The sequence below is a fragment of the Branchiostoma lanceolatum genome, chromosome 11 (assembly GCF_035083965.1).
Source record: "Branchiostoma lanceolatum isolate klBraLanc5 chromosome 11, klBraLanc5.hap2, whole genome shotgun sequence".
NCBI lineage: Eukaryota > Metazoa > Chordata > Leptocardii > Amphioxiformes > Branchiostomatidae > Branchiostoma > Branchiostoma lanceolatum.
The window spans coordinates 9,037,340-9,053,196 of record NC_089732.1 but is presented as its reverse complement, the minus strand read 5'-3'; the positions used below and the strand labels follow the sequence as shown (position 1 = coordinate 9,053,196).

The following is a 15,857-nucleotide window of genomic DNA, read 5'->3' as shown; positions in this document are numbered from 1 at the left end:
GACATTGTCATCTATCACTAAAATGATGAATGACATAAATAAGTCTTGATAACATACCAGTTCCTTCGTCTTATTTTAAATCTTTGTACCTCAGATGCATTCCACATGGGAACTGCTTTTGACATAAAAAGATCTTCTGTTTACTGATGTCGACTGTCAAATGAATTCCTGATGAACTTACAAACTGATGCATGAATTCTAATATATCCTGATCTGTGACAGATCTACATGCAGTCCTTTTCTATTTTGTCGTATTAGATTGCAAGCTTAATGAACTGATGAATCCTCGACTTCTACTTGTATTGCAGTCATATTCTGACTTTTGTCATCAGATCATCACAACTTTGTCTATTTTAGAAATGTGACCCTGTCTAAGTATTTGACATGCCAATAGCTTAACAGGTTTTTTTAACATGTAATATTTCTATATACATATGTACGTATTGAATATCTTTATGATTGATATGCACAACACGGCTTGCTAGATTGACCCCTTCAATTACAGCTTTTATCGCGTTTTACGAGTTTACGACCGATTGCTGTAGAACAATGTTACCGTGAACAAAGTTGGCATCAATTGCGTGTTAAATCACCTTTGAAATGGTGTTTTGCACTTAAGGCAGTGATTATTCCATGTGCATGGTTAAATGAATGGCTAAGCCGTTTCGCTATCTGGGACGACTTGACATATGAAGGAGTACGGGAAGTCGCAATTATCGTCGTACCACCTATCCGCATCCATTCTCACTATCCAGTCGGCCCAGCCCCACCTATAGTTAAGATACAAAACGCAATTTTGAAAGCGGCCAGGTTTCCCCTTCTCTGGTTGAGATTCGCCCCATGAGTTGTACTCCCCAAGTGGAGAACCATCCACCCACTCAAACTTCCCTTCTTCACGCTGGTCGTGCAGGCCGATCCACAGGTTCACGTTATTGACTGACGTACGATACAAGGAGATGAGGAAGTCGTTAGTCTGGGCGTCTCGGGGCATGGCGAGGGTACCACCGTCTGCACGACAGGTCGCGGACGCTTTGCCGAAGGTTTGCCTTGTTTTGAACACCTTGTAGCAGATCCCACGGGATTCCGTATAACCTCCTGGACAAGCCACTGTGGAAGATTTAAGGGGCATAGGAATAGCAAAGATGTCATTTACCTGATCCGAATTATAACATTCAAGTTGATAATTGAATTTCGTTGGAATACTGCTTAGCCTATATCTAACTTTGTACGTTGTGATGTATATTTGTGTAGACTTATCGGTTTACAAAAAGGAAAACTGTCGAAGGGTAGATCCCCATGTTTGTGAAGTGACATAAGAATGACATTATAAGTAGAAGACAACAAAAGGAAGATATTACACCATGCTATGCAGGTTAAAACACCTAAAGACATTTGAAGATAGCTATAAGTGATAGTCTTACCTTTATCCGACTTGCCCCGAATGGTCGTCTGAGGACGCTCAGGTGGTCCGGCAGGGTTTGGATAGGTTGTCCCAGAAGACAGTTGGGCAGGAGGCCCCGGAGGTCCAACCGGCCAGGCGTCTCCTGGCAAGATGGGCACTATTTTCCCCGAAGGCTCAGTTATGTTAGGAGGGTTATGCTCCACATGTTTCACTTTACCTGGAGAGACATATGACACACGTACATGTTTGGAAGTTTAACGAAAAATAACAATATCCATACAGCATACTTGCATGCTGAATACCATGGAAACCCGTCGTTTCTGTGTCCAGGCATCCTCTTTGAAAGATTTTATCAAAAGGCACCTGCAGTTCTAAAACAAGCTGCTTTGGGGCTCAAACCCATATTGATTAATCCCGACATCAAAAGTTATATGTCACCAAAACATAGCAAGCCATAGCAGGTCTATGACATAAGATACAAAATCAGAAGTTCTGCTGCAGCACCAAGGGAAGTCGCCAGAAGGCCCATAATCAACCTTGACCCGCGTTTTTTTCAAGACCTACTTACATACGAAGTATCATTACCATCCATCGTAACACAAACACACAGACAGAAAAATACACATCCTCACCAAAAACAATACTCACACTTGGCATGGAGATGAATATACTTACCATTAGAGCTGTGGAGAATGGAGGGGTTGGTGCTAGCAGTGGTGCTTTCGGTTACTTCAAATTATATTAGTACGTCAATGTATACCAATATGGTGTGTTAATTAGCCATTCATTATATTGTTTTTCTTGCTTTGTTCTTGTCCACAGTTACCGGTTCTAATCAATACACAGAATTGTTGACATTTTCGTCTATCACTAGAATGATAAATGACATAAATGAGTCTTGCTAACATAACATAACAGTTCCTTCGTCTTATTTCTAATCTTTATACCTCAACTGTATTCCACATGGCCACTGCTTTTGACATAAAAAAGATCTTCTGTTTACTGATGTCGATTGTCAAATGAATTCCTGATGAACTTACAAACTGATGAATCAATTCTACTTTATTCTGATCTGTGACAGATCTACATGAAGCAGTCCTTTTCTATTTTGTCGTATTAGATTGCAAGCTTAATGAACTGATGAATCCTCGACTTCTACTTGTATTGTAGTCATATTCTGACTTTTGTCATCAGATCATCACAACTTTGTCTATTTTAGAAATGTGACCCTGTCAAGTATTTGGCATGCCAATAGCTCAACAGGTTTTTAACATGTAATGTTTCTATATACATATGTACGTATTGAATATCTTTATGATTGATATCCACAACACGGATTGCTAGATTGACCCCTTCGAATTACAGCTTATCACGTTTTACGAGTTTACGACCGATTGCTTTTTAACCATGTTACCGTGAACAAAGTTAGCATCAATTGCGTGTTAAATCTCCTTTGAAATGGTGTTTTGCACTGAAGGCAGTGATTATTCCATGTGCATGGTCAAATTGCCGTTTTGCTATCTGGATCGACTTGGCATATGAAGAATAACGGGAAGTCGCAATTATCGTCGTACCACCTATCTGCATCCATTCTCACTATCCAGGAGGCCCACATATAGTTAAAATACAAAACGCAATTTTGAAAGCGGCCATTTCGCCCCTTCTCTGGTTGAGACTTGGCCCATAAGTTGTACTCCCCAAGCGGAGAACCATCCACCCACTCAAACTTTCCTTCTTCACGCAGGTCGTGCAGGCCGATCCACAGGTTCACGGTATTGACTGACTTACGATACAAGGAGATGAGGAAGTCGTTGATCTGGGCGTCTCGGGGCATGGCGAGGGTACCACCGTCTGCACGACAGGTCGCGGACGCTTCGCTGAAGGTTTGCCTTGTTTTGAACACCTTGTAGCAGATCCCACGGAATTCCGTATAACCCCCTGGGCAAGCCACTGTGGAAGATGCAAGGGGCATAGGGATAGCACAGATGTCATTTACCTGATCCAAATTCTAACATTCAAGTCGGTAGTTGTATTTCATTAAATTACACTATAGCCTATATCTGACTTTTTGCAATGTGTACTTGTGTGCATTACTTCAGAATCATTGGTTTACAAATATGAAAACTGTGACATAAGAATGGCGTTAAAAGCAGAAGACAACGAAAGGAAAATGTTACACTATCATTATTCGGGTTAACTTCTTGTGTAAGCCAAATCACATCTTCATTTGAACACAGGGTACGTGTTAGCCTTACCTTTAACCGACTTGTCCCTAATGTTCGTATTAGGACGCTCAGGTGGATTCGTTGGCCTTCCTGGTAGCCCAGGCGACCCGAGGGGCACAGCAGGCCCCAGCAAGCCCTGAGACCCAACAGGCCCCTTTTCGTCTCGGGATCCACTTGGTCTAGGAGATCCAGGAACTCCATCCCTACCATCCTGTCCCACGGGTCCAACTGGTCCCATGGGCCCCTTTTTTCCCGTGGGTCCAGGAGGCCCAGCAGACCGTGGGGCTCCTGGCTGACCATCATTGCCCATGGGCCTTATTTCTCCTGAATGTCCAGTAGGTCCCGGAGGGCCCGACGGTCCAGGAGTCCCCAGAGGTCCAAGAGGGCCTAGAGGTCCAAGAAGCGCGCTCTTGGCAACATGAGCCCAATCTTCCCCGAAGACTTAGTCATGTTGGGAGGGTTAAGTCCCATAGGTCTCGCCTTACCTGGCATGGAGAGACAGGTGACACACACGTGTCTGGAACTTCACACGAAAAGTTACAAAATCTATACCTTCATCCGTCGTTCCTTTCTTCGGGTATCCTCTTTAAAAAACTTTAACAAAATGCACCTGCAGTTCTTGAACGAACGAACAAACACACACACACGCACACACACAGACACACAGACAGATACACAGGCACGTCAAAAACAATACCTTTCATTGAGGTAATTGTACGTACCATTTGTGCTGTCGAGAATGGGGGAGCTACTGCCAGTAGTGCTGGCAATGGCGGCAGGTTCTGTAACGTTGAATGTAGTCAGGATCCGGTTTATGGAGCCTTGGGTAGGATTGGGCTGCAGAGGGAGATCAACATTAGGTTCCAGCATTAAAGACGAATATGGTACCGAACGTGACTGAGTTATAACCCGTTCCCCTGTCTTCTGTTCTTTTGTAGGCAACTGGAATCAAAAGAATATGACTAGCACATCTTTGAATAGTTTTATCAGGTCTGTAACTTATAGTGTAAGTCCCTGAACAAAAATATTTTGTACATAATTACTACCAATTGTTTTATTCACCTGACATTCTGTGTCTGTCTGTCACCTTCCTCATGACAGTTCTGACTGATTTATTATACACTTCAGCTATAGTCGCCGCTGCTTACAGATGCGGTCCCAAAAGTAAAGTATTTTCATGTAGTATAGTGTAGATAGTTAATGTGGCATTTACAATACAGTCCGAAACGTAAAGGAGTGTATCATATGCATGTAAATAAATGCCGCCAAGTTAAGTAGTAATAACTGTTGTGATTGTGTGCGAAGGGTCTTCTTTATTTAATGACTAGTATATGTAAATGATTTAATTCACGGATCACACCTTTTGGATGTCGTGCTCTTGTGCGTTGTGGAACATCATAATGAGGATTGCTGCAATGATCGCTCCGGATCCTACCAGGACAACAGTAGCGATGAGGCAGAAACATCGCCCGATAGAAGAAGAGCCTGTGTAATCCAACCGAATTCAAATCGTAAGCGGGTAGGAAAAATCATCAACCGGATAGACAAAAATCAATCAGAGATGGTAGACTTCATGCCATGAGCCGTGTCTCTATGATCTATCAAAAAGATATCCAACCAAGAATGTATCTCTCAAGCTTTATATTCACCAGAGGTCAGCAGTTTAAGAGAAATTGATAGGAGAAAAATGGTCAAACAAGCAGGACCATATAAAGAATGCCATAGTCTTTATCACAAGTGATAGCTATGAACGTCATCAATCAAGACTAAAAGGGTGAAAGGGTCACCGTGAGAACACAACAGAACACTACAGAATGATTGTTAGGGTCGTCGTACCATTTGCTGCCTTGGAACCACCGCCTGTAACGTACATCGGATTGGAACAAAGATTGTCCGGAGAATTACGAATGTTGTTTACATCAGCGTTGCCCTTACGTCTGTTTCGGGGAATCCGGGGGCCGTTGTCACCAGTGGTGCCCCTAGTGCCACCTGAAGTACAATTTTCCACAAACGTACTGGCTGGTGTCCCCGCCAAAGGGTTGTCTGATATGTCTGGATTATTTATTGCGCTCTGAAGAGGTCCTGGCACTGTTGAAGATGTTTCACCACGATCTGTTTCATTTTCACAAGTGTATGTAACAGCGTATGGTTCAATGTCGTCAGAGAAGTAAGAATGGCTGTTTTTGTCTTTGGCATGCTGTTCACATGTATCAAAAGTTCTCTTGGCGTAGGCCTTCAAAGTGTTGTTTTGTGGCCTGACTTGGGATTCTTGTTCTGTGTCGTTCATGTCTTGATAGTCTGTATCCATGTGAGGCACAATCTCTTCACTTGTGCAACACGAGGGCATCTCATCCTGTAAGACACTTGAAGAGCCCGTGCCAGAGGTTGGGTTGTTTCCCGCGTACAGGACACTTAATTTTTTGGTTCCTAAAATGGTCGCCGACCAGTCTGGATCTCCGTCGTTTGCTAAATATGTAGGGCTGTTGGGTATGCCATCCTGTGTGATGCTTGAAGAGCCTGTACCCCAGGTTGGGTTGTTTCCCGAGTACAGCACACTTGATTCTTCGGTCCTGAAACTGTTCGTCGACCAGTCTGGACCTCCGTCGTTTGTTGAATACGTAGGGTTGGGTTGTGGACGTTTAGGAGCTCCGGTATGGTCTGGAGTGTTGAGTCTTCCTGGTAGTCTAGGCGGCCCAACGGCTGCAGACCCAACGTGCCCACTTTTCCCCGGGGGTCCAAGAGGCCCTGGGACTCTAGCCTTGCCACTCATTGGTTCAACCTGCTCCATGGGTCCAGCGGGTCTCGTAGGTCCAGTCGAACCATTGGGTCCAGCCGGCCCCATGGCGCCCCTTCTCCCCGATGGTCCAGGAAGCCCAGGGACTCCTTTCTCCCCGTCCAGTGCCAACGGTCCAGGCGGTCCCAAAGGTACCTTTGCTACGGGGTGGCATGTTAGCATTTCATAAATACCTTTAGTACAGCATCAAAACAACGTAACAAAAATTACACTCACTCGACCGACACCTTTTTGCGACGGATCCGCCGGATAATGAAGAGAATCTTTCTTTAAAATCTACAATGCTCCCCTTATTTCAACAGGTTTAGTGCCCTATCATTCACTGAACAATAACATCGCTTCCAAAAGCATTCTGATAGCATAAGAATGTTATCAAATAAGAACTATCAGAATTTGTGTGAAAGAAATTTTAAAAAAATCTAATTATGCATCATAGCCTGCCACCTAAACACACACATACCTATACCTTTGTCAATTTTCACCACAAAGATCTTCTCTGCTGGCTGTTTTTGTTGATATATTGTTCAGTTTATCTATTAAGGATATTCTGTCATGTTTTGAGTGTACTAAATTGATAGCAATTTTTCTCTTTATCATAATTTATGCAAAAGAGTAAAAATCACATTTACACTAAAATGCTACATTTATTCTGAAAAGGTCGGTTCTTACATTTCTACGCAACAATTAATTGTTGCCATACTTATAGCACTAATAACAAATTTCTGTTACTTGACAGGAATTTCTTCCATATTACGTATTAAACAATGCAAAAAAATCTGGGGTCCGTCTGGACCTGGTGATAGATTCCTCAGAAATTGTAAGACATGTACACAAACCAGATCATAGGATTATTTTCTCCGAAGAAAAATGTTGACCTATAGCGCACATTAAGACACACCTTGGGTACAAACGGTCACTCAATACGGTCGGGTGAGGGTTAAAGGACAAATGGCGGTGCAAGTTATACAACTTGTATGAGTAAATGATTCAGACATTGACCGGTAAAGAAGGAGCTGCTTTTGATTTCTTGACGTCGACATCTTTGAAAACTCGACGTAGACGGATAAGCATGGAGAAAAATATGTCGATATATAGATGTGAGCATGTTATACTAACAGCAACAGCATTTTGTAACCCGGTATGAAATATTGTCTTACCAGCGCTGGAGACATACATGGCGTTTGGTATACACGCAGCGGCGTCCGCGAGTGATCTCCAGTCGGTCTGATCATGCTCTGTGGATGTGGAGTCTGGAGAAAAATTACGACACGAGCAGTACGCGAAGGGTTTTGTAGAATATACAGTATGTTTGTATCAAGACTAATGTGAACAAAATTGTGGTGGGGCCAAACTGAGAGCCAGGAAATATATATGAAGACCAGATTTAGCAGAAACTACACTGACATCGTACCACAGTCAGTCTTCACAATATTCAAACGTGGCATGTCACTTCTTTGGGAATTACGTCACGAAAACCAAACAGTCTTTGACTCAAACCTATCAAACCTTGTCATATTCCATCTTTTGTTTTTCATTTTTGATTTTCAGTGCAATTTCTTTCCTTGTATATTTGAGATGAGAAAAAAATTACAGTATTGTCAAAGCAATCAACCATCGTACTTTTATCTAATCTATAAAATGAGTCCCTCCCTGTGAAAATGTGCCCTCAGGCTGCTACTTAAATAACAAGAAAACTTGCTGCCCTATGTGCCAATAGGCTCTACAAGGGTCTATACGAACGAACGAACGAACGAACGAACGAACGAACGGACGAACGAACGAACGAACGAACGAACGAACGAACGAACAATGTGATCTTATGATATCTAAGGACCAACTGCCTGGATATCTGTGAATGAAATCATCGAACATTTTACAAACCAGTAACATTAATGCCACAACTCAAGGAGGAATTTGCATATATCCCATGATGCACCGCGGTATCAACTATATTATCGTTCGAGCCGTGACGTAATCATTTGAACAGATGGCGGGGGCCCCGGTGCTGTTACGCGCCGATTTGAGGCACAAGACATGGTCACGTAAAAACTCAATAGTCCTCGAACGAAAGGCCAAATCATGCATATAAATGTGTCCTCGTAATGTCAAGACGTTCCTCAAGCCCCTGCAATAAAGCGGGGTATCTAAACTTCTCCAAGAAGCAAGATTTCTCGAGATAAAGATGACACATTTTCCAAGGTTTTCCTTATGGTTTAAGTATTACACTCCGGACCAAGAACGCACCATATGGGGGTTTCGCGGCATGCGGTTTGAGGGCGACACTCCACTGTTTCCGGGTCACACTCAGCGTGACGGCAGAATACTGGCAAGACAAAGCAAAAGAAATGTTTCGTGTTGATTCTGATGACAGTTGACTGTGTTCGGGCGGGAAGCGCGCAAGGAGGCGGCCCACTGTAGTACACGTTTTAAAGTAACGTTAACGATGGCATTGTATATAATGTTCTGGCACACTTTCTAGTTATACTGTTAAAATTTTTGGCTTTTATACCCTCCGAATTATAACTGAAAATCGTTCCATGGACAACGTTAAGATTGCATTATCAAACGGGTTATACCCGCCAACTAAATACAGGCTTGATACGGTTCTTTAGCAAAACTTCGTAAGTGTTCTATAACATACTTAAAATACTTTTCCGTTTCACGTCTGTGTCTATATGGGTGTACACACGCCCTTCAGAAGGCAAGGTTAAAATTGGGTATGACCCAATTCTAAAATGAAAACTTTTCGTTTGACACCTGTGCCTATATGGGTATACACACGCCCTTGAGAAAGCAAGGTTGAAATTGGGTCAATGAAATGACCCAATTCTAAAAGGAAAACTTTGCGCCCTACGTCCGTGCCTATATAGGTGTACACACGCCCTTAGAGAAGGCGAGGTTAATATTGGGTCAATGGAATATTTAATGACCCAATTCTAAAAGGAAAACTTTCCGTCCTACGTCCGTGCCTACATTGTTGTACACACGACCTTGAGAAAGCAAGGTTGAAATTGGGTCAATGAAATGACCCAATTCTAAAAGGAAAACTATTTCGTCCTACGTCCGTGCCTACATGGGTGTAACGTTACACACGCCCTTGAGAAGGCGAGGTTGACATTGGGTCAATGGAATGACCCAATTCTAAAATGAAAACTTTTCCGTTTGACGTCCGTGCCTATATGGGTGTACAAATGACCTTGAGAAGCCAAGGTTGAAATTGGGTCAATGGAATGACCCAATTCTAAAAGGAAAACTATTCTGTTTGACGTCCGTACCTATATGGGTGTACACACGCCCTTGACAAAGCAAGGTTGAAAATTGGGTCAATGAAATGACCCAATTCTAAAAGGAAAACTTTCCGCCCTACGTCCGTGCCTATATGGGTGTACACACGACCTTAGAGAAGGCGAGGTTAATATTGGGTCAATGGAATATTTAATGACCCAATTCTAAAAGGAAAACTTTCCGTCCTACGTCCGTGCCTACATTGTTGTACACACGACCTTGAGAAAGCAAGGTTGAAATTGGGTCGATGGAATGACCCAATTCTAAAATGAAAACTTTTACGTTTGACGCTCGTGCCTATATGGGTGAACACACGCCCTTGAGAATGAAGGTTGAAAATTGGGTCAATGAAATGACCCAATTCTAAGATGAAAACTATTCTGTTTGACGTCCGTGCCTATATGGGTGTACACACGCCCTTGAGAAGCCAAGGTTGAAATTGGGTCAATGGAAAGACCCAATTCTAAAATAAAGTACTTTTCCGTTTGACGTCCGTGCCTATATTGGAGTACAGATGCCCTTGAGAAGCCAAGGTTGACATCGGGTCGATGGAATGACCCAATTCTATAATCAAAGATTTTTCCGTTTGACGTCCGTGCATATATGGGAGTACACACGGCCCTGAGAAGCCAAGGTTGAAATTGGGTCAATGGAATGACCCAATTCTAAAATGAAAACTTTTACTTTAACGCCCGTGCCTATATGGGTGTACACACGCCCTTAAGCCGGCGTCAATATTCATGCGAGCGTCGGCCGAATTCGTAAATCGCCCAAAGCTCGCCGAATTTCAAAATCGCCTGAGCATATTTGGATCAATTTGATTTCTAAAAATCGACCGAAGCCCGCATAATCGACAGAACGTCGGCCGTCCTTCGGCCGAAAATACCCATTTGGAGCTCGCCGACACGTCGGCCGAGCTGAATTCTTGATTTGTGACGGGGGTTTAAGAAGGCAAGGTTGACATTGCGTCAATAGAACGAGGGCATTGTATATAATGTCCTAACACACTTTCTAGTTTACACTGTTTTCAGCTCTTATACCCTGAAAATCATAGCTAAGAGCGTTTCTTAAGAACGTTTAGAATTGCATTATTAAGCGGGTTCTATCCGCCAACTTAAGACGGGAAACTCTTGTTTGGAAAAGTTTGTAAGTTCTATTCCATACGTGTGAGTTTTCATTGTTAGGAACTTACGGTCGTACACTATAAGGACGGAATTTTTTTTTGGCACTCTTAGTGGCTTTTGTGTAATTTATACCCATATAACCTACTTTCCAAGCAGAGGTCGTGGGGGAAGATTGACTTTTTTTATCATATGCCTCGTTGGTTATACACCCACTTAGGACGGACAATTCTTTTATGTCCGAACTGTGGCGATCCTTTGAAGCGGTTTCAACTTTGCACTCTTAAGGGATTGTTTCTATATACTGTTCAAATTTCAACCTTGCATTCTACATGTAAAGGGCGTGTTCATACTGGTACATTGTACTATACATGAATATTCTAATTGTTGTCTTTGGCCCAGAACTCTTTAGAAAAGTTTGCCAACTAAAGTGAAGTGTTTCAGTGCAGAAAGTGTTACTAGTATGTTACTAGTATGTTACTAGTATGTTCAGTATGTCTCTGTGAGGTTCTGATCCCACTTTTCAGCATCAGCCATCGAGATGGCGAGAAGACCCAGTTTAAGCTCACAAAAAACATGACTATTTGAAAAACAGCACTTCTTTGCTTAATGCAACAAGTGACATAGAACTTCAAACTATGTACACATGTGAAAAAGTCTACTTGCAAGTTTCTGAAGAACACATCTGCATAAAGTTTTTAAGAACTAATACAGCGTTTGTTTTTTTTACTTTAATAGATATAGCATGATAGCATCTTCTCTAGCATACCTTCAATATGTTATTATAAAAAAGGTATATACTTGTGACAAGATGACATCTTTAATGTGTACACAGGAAGAAATAAAGCCATTTTTTCTGAAGAACACATCTCCAAGAGTTTGTCCTTCTTTGACAAGAACTAGAGATACTATAGGAAGTTAAACTACGCAACAGCTTATAACATCATACAAGTATCACTAGTATCCAATATAGATATATATGTATCTAACAAACTATATACTTATGAATATATCAAAGTCTCAAAGTGCATTTCTATCCTAACTTGCAGCAAGATGACAACATCCTTGCTTAAGTTAGTATGTACAAAGGAAGAAATACTTGCATATAATACTTGTTCAGTAAATGTGACAACATGATGAATAAAATATATTACAAGATTTACCTTAAAGGTCTAAAAGTACTGTATGGCATTTACAATGAAACCTGCTTTCAACAAACTTTGTGCATCATATTTCTGATGTTCCTCAGATTTCCTTTTATGACTTTGACCAAAAAGTTTTCTCTATGATACTGTTTGATGGTATATATATCTATATGTAAAGGTACAAATATCTTCTTATGGAGATGTCTATATACATTACACAATGAGCATAACATCTTATAGCAAAGGCACTAGGCAAATAGAAACATTTTCTATCTTATGACATGCCTTAGAACTTAAAAAAGAATGAGGCCGGCAAACTCATCCACCTGTCTTGTAACACCCCTGCTCGCTTTTCTTCCCAGATGGGGTGTTCCCAGTTCCACCAACTTGTGGCCTCTTTTGAGGGGTTGATGGAGCAGACATGATTCTATTATTACATGAAACACTACAGGGGAAAGATAAATTGAACAGTCAGCATCAGCAGTCTTAACTCGTGATGGACAGCCCTTTGCTATTTGATGAAATACTTCTTCTTGAAATATTCTCATGAAATATGAGACTTGATAGATCATTTTGAGACAGATAATGCACATTTCAACAAAAAGCCAAAATAAAGCATTGATTGTCCATAATTAGTTGGAAGAAGATCAAGATATTTCACATCACAATTCAATGTAAGACAATTTTCTATCTATGTATGTCCCATAAGATGACTGGTTCTATGTGCGAAAATGTTCAGTTTCATTAGCAAGAATTAACTATTATTTTAAACAGTGACATTTGTAGACATCACTGCTAATATGGTAAACATTTGTACTAAAAATTACCAATCCTACTCTTGAAATTATAATCAAAGTTTATCAGTACAAACATGAAGACGATACAAACTATGATAATCAACAAAAAATGTAGATCAGATGTACAAGTCCTTCATTTAACTCACAAGCATGCCAACAAAAACAACCACGGCCATGCCATGCGCGTCTTTTTAGCGATAAAATCATGCCCACCAACGCCTAACCTGAAGAAGTCCACGCTACACATGTCTCAATGTCTTTGTTATGAATATATCATGGTTGGGCTCCGATTTACCAATCCTAATTTCAAGTCAAACCATCGATCCGACGTCACAAACACAGTAAATCCAACTTGACGATTTTACTTCCGCCTTTTTAACAACATGTATCATGCGCACTCACTTCCATCTTTTACGCGAATGCCCAGTCCAACCAGCAAAATGCACGTTTAAAGAGGTGTCCCCTGAATATCTGCTAGGTTCCTGTACTGTATAAACTTTCTACGTCGCTTTAGAAAGGGAAAACTACTGGCTTATTTGCATTTGTTAATGATTTTAAAGGTCCGGCGCGCGGCCACGCCCACCATAATATGTAAACAATAACAACCACGCGGTCCCGCGCGGCTGTCAAAAGTACCCCTAAACAATGTCTGTTTTTGTGATTTTCCTATGGGTGCTTTTTGGTGCTTTTTAGGTTTTTAAATGCATAGACAATCTATCATATGTAAAATACAACTTTTTTGAAAAAACACTACCGTTTGATTAACTAATGCGAAATATCTTAAGCACGTATATTTGTGTTACCCCATACGACTGATAGGATTATACGCGGGAGAAGTCTTTGGAGTTAACCTCGAAATTCAACGGGTTACACCGATGCAACGCTCACCAGTACTTCCCATATGAAACTATAGTTCATGAAGACTTAAAAATGATGAAAATTACTCACCTTATTCGCTTGGCTGCTGACCTACATCTTGAAGATTATTGACTACACGGCAAGTGAAAGTTGAAACTTTATCTCCCGCCAATTCTTGGTTCACGGGGAACATCGAACGCGATCGAACGCGCGCAAAGCCCCAAGGGATACATGCATATTCCTCCTTGGCCACAACTATAAACTTGTTAATATAAAGAACAGGGTACAATGTTCTTGGGTAAAGCAGATTTTTCACAAATCATGCAAAATCACATTAGTCAAGTTACCTCCCCTGTCTCCAGTTTGACGCTGCTGCCGCCCTTCCGACATGATGCCACTTGTCAGGTTTCTGGATAGAAAAAAACACGTTCTGCACCTGGCGAGGGCTAGCTGGTTTGAACACAGCCTCAGACTCAACACAACCTTTTACCTTTACTTTAAGAGATTACTTCGAACGAGGTTCAGACTCGAGACAAATTACATTACTTAATACAAAACAAGCTACAATGTCAAGTGCATAGACAAATTGTTTTCGTTAAATGTTTTATTATCATTCATATCTATGCATGGGTATATTTGAGAAAAACAATTCTTAGAAAGAATATTGATAGTAGTAAAATGGGTAATACGTCTAACGTCTGGAGACGCTGACGTCACCTCGAAGAAGCGACACATTGATAGTTAGCGGTAATGCTACTAGAAACTAGAAACCCATGGTCCGTATAAACCTGACGTTACACACGTCTATATACGTCCAGTCTACATATATAAGTCTTCATACGAATACACCATACCTTAACATGGAGTAGGATTCGTTTGTCTATCTGGCTATTACTAAAACCATTAAAAGCTTTACGACACAAAATCAAGGTACATATAAGGAGCTGAATGGGAATTTTATCATTTTGTCTAGTAGAAGTAAGCACAGATCACACAGAGTCTCCAGTTCCTTTAAAATAAAAGTAGCACTTAAAGGGTTTTAAATTTGTGTCAATGGTTTAACTTACTTGTGGCAAAGCCACGACCCTCGGGGAGCACGTTTCAGCTCTGTATTGCTGAAAGAAGAAACTCACCATCAGTCTGTAAGAACCTTTAACGATGACCTACGGAATTTGTTTACCTCCGAAAATAGTTTCATCAGGTTGGTAGGAATTTATTTAGTTACTACATGTCGCTTCTAACCATACAGACATTGTGAGTAAGAAAGATGCATACAATAACATCAATCAGCCTGTGAATAAAAAGACAATTCAAAATGCAAATCCTCATCACAAGATACATTGCAGCAAGACACGACTCTGCCCCCCTCCCCCTTCAAACTTCCATCGCCTGACGTCAGTCCTTCCACTCGTCAATGGCTCCATCAAACTCCGAATAATCACTGCGCCCATCCCTTGCATATGTCTCATAATCATCGTCCCTCATGACAACCTCAAACGTATAAAATTTAACCAAAATATCCCCCCCCCCAGCCCGAAGCCGAAGTGTTGTTGCATTCAGTTAAATATTCCTGCACTTTGGATACGAATCGTTAGAGGCCGCTAATACATGGCGCGCGTTGGACGGCTTTCAGCACCAAGGACAGGTATGTCTGACTAGTAAAGACATCTGTTGGAGATGTTATTAATGACTAGGATAACTGTTTGTTGGTCATCTGTCTACTTTAGTTAATAACAGAGCTGTTGAAGACATTCCTTGCGTGACCGAAGATCCACGAAAAGATAAGAATTCATGCAGAATTGTCATAAACGGGCCAGCAATAACCCCAAATCAGGTCATCATGCAGTGCTGTGCTTTCAATATGGATCGCAGGAGGCAACTATTACATCGTGTTGGATAGCCTTCAGCACCAAGGACAGGCAACGACGTTTCTCAGCCGCTCGAACTCACGGCGCTCCACCGCTAGTTGCCAAAATTGGATTAAGTTTTGATGAAATGTGGACGAATTAATGTCAAGAACGTCCCTGAATAAGATTTATTCATAGTGTTAATGCAATTTTTACGCTAAGTGCTACAACCTTTGAAAACCATATCGTTCTTGGACAGCTATCAAGTTTATCACAACTGTTCCAACGCTAGGGATGCAACAACAATGCAGCAGCGACCTCTTGCGAAATCAATGTAATTTTTGAAAAGACAATAAGGAAATCAATATGCAAACATACACGGA

General features: G+C 41.4%; 1 long non-coding RNA gene across 1 annotated transcript; it reads right to left on the bottom strand.

Annotated features, from left to right (window-relative positions):
- Positions 1-4,353: 4,353 nt before the first annotated feature.
- LOC136445338 (uncharacterized) lies at positions 4,354-6,389 on the bottom strand. The gene is made up of 3 exons (XR_010757397.1): positions 5,464-6,389; positions 4,988-5,112; positions 4,354-4,464 (listed from the first exon to the last, which is right to left on the bottom strand). It is a non-coding gene; the product is annotated as an uncharacterized lncRNA (long non-coding RNA).
- Positions 6,390-15,857: the final 9,468 nt, after the last annotated feature.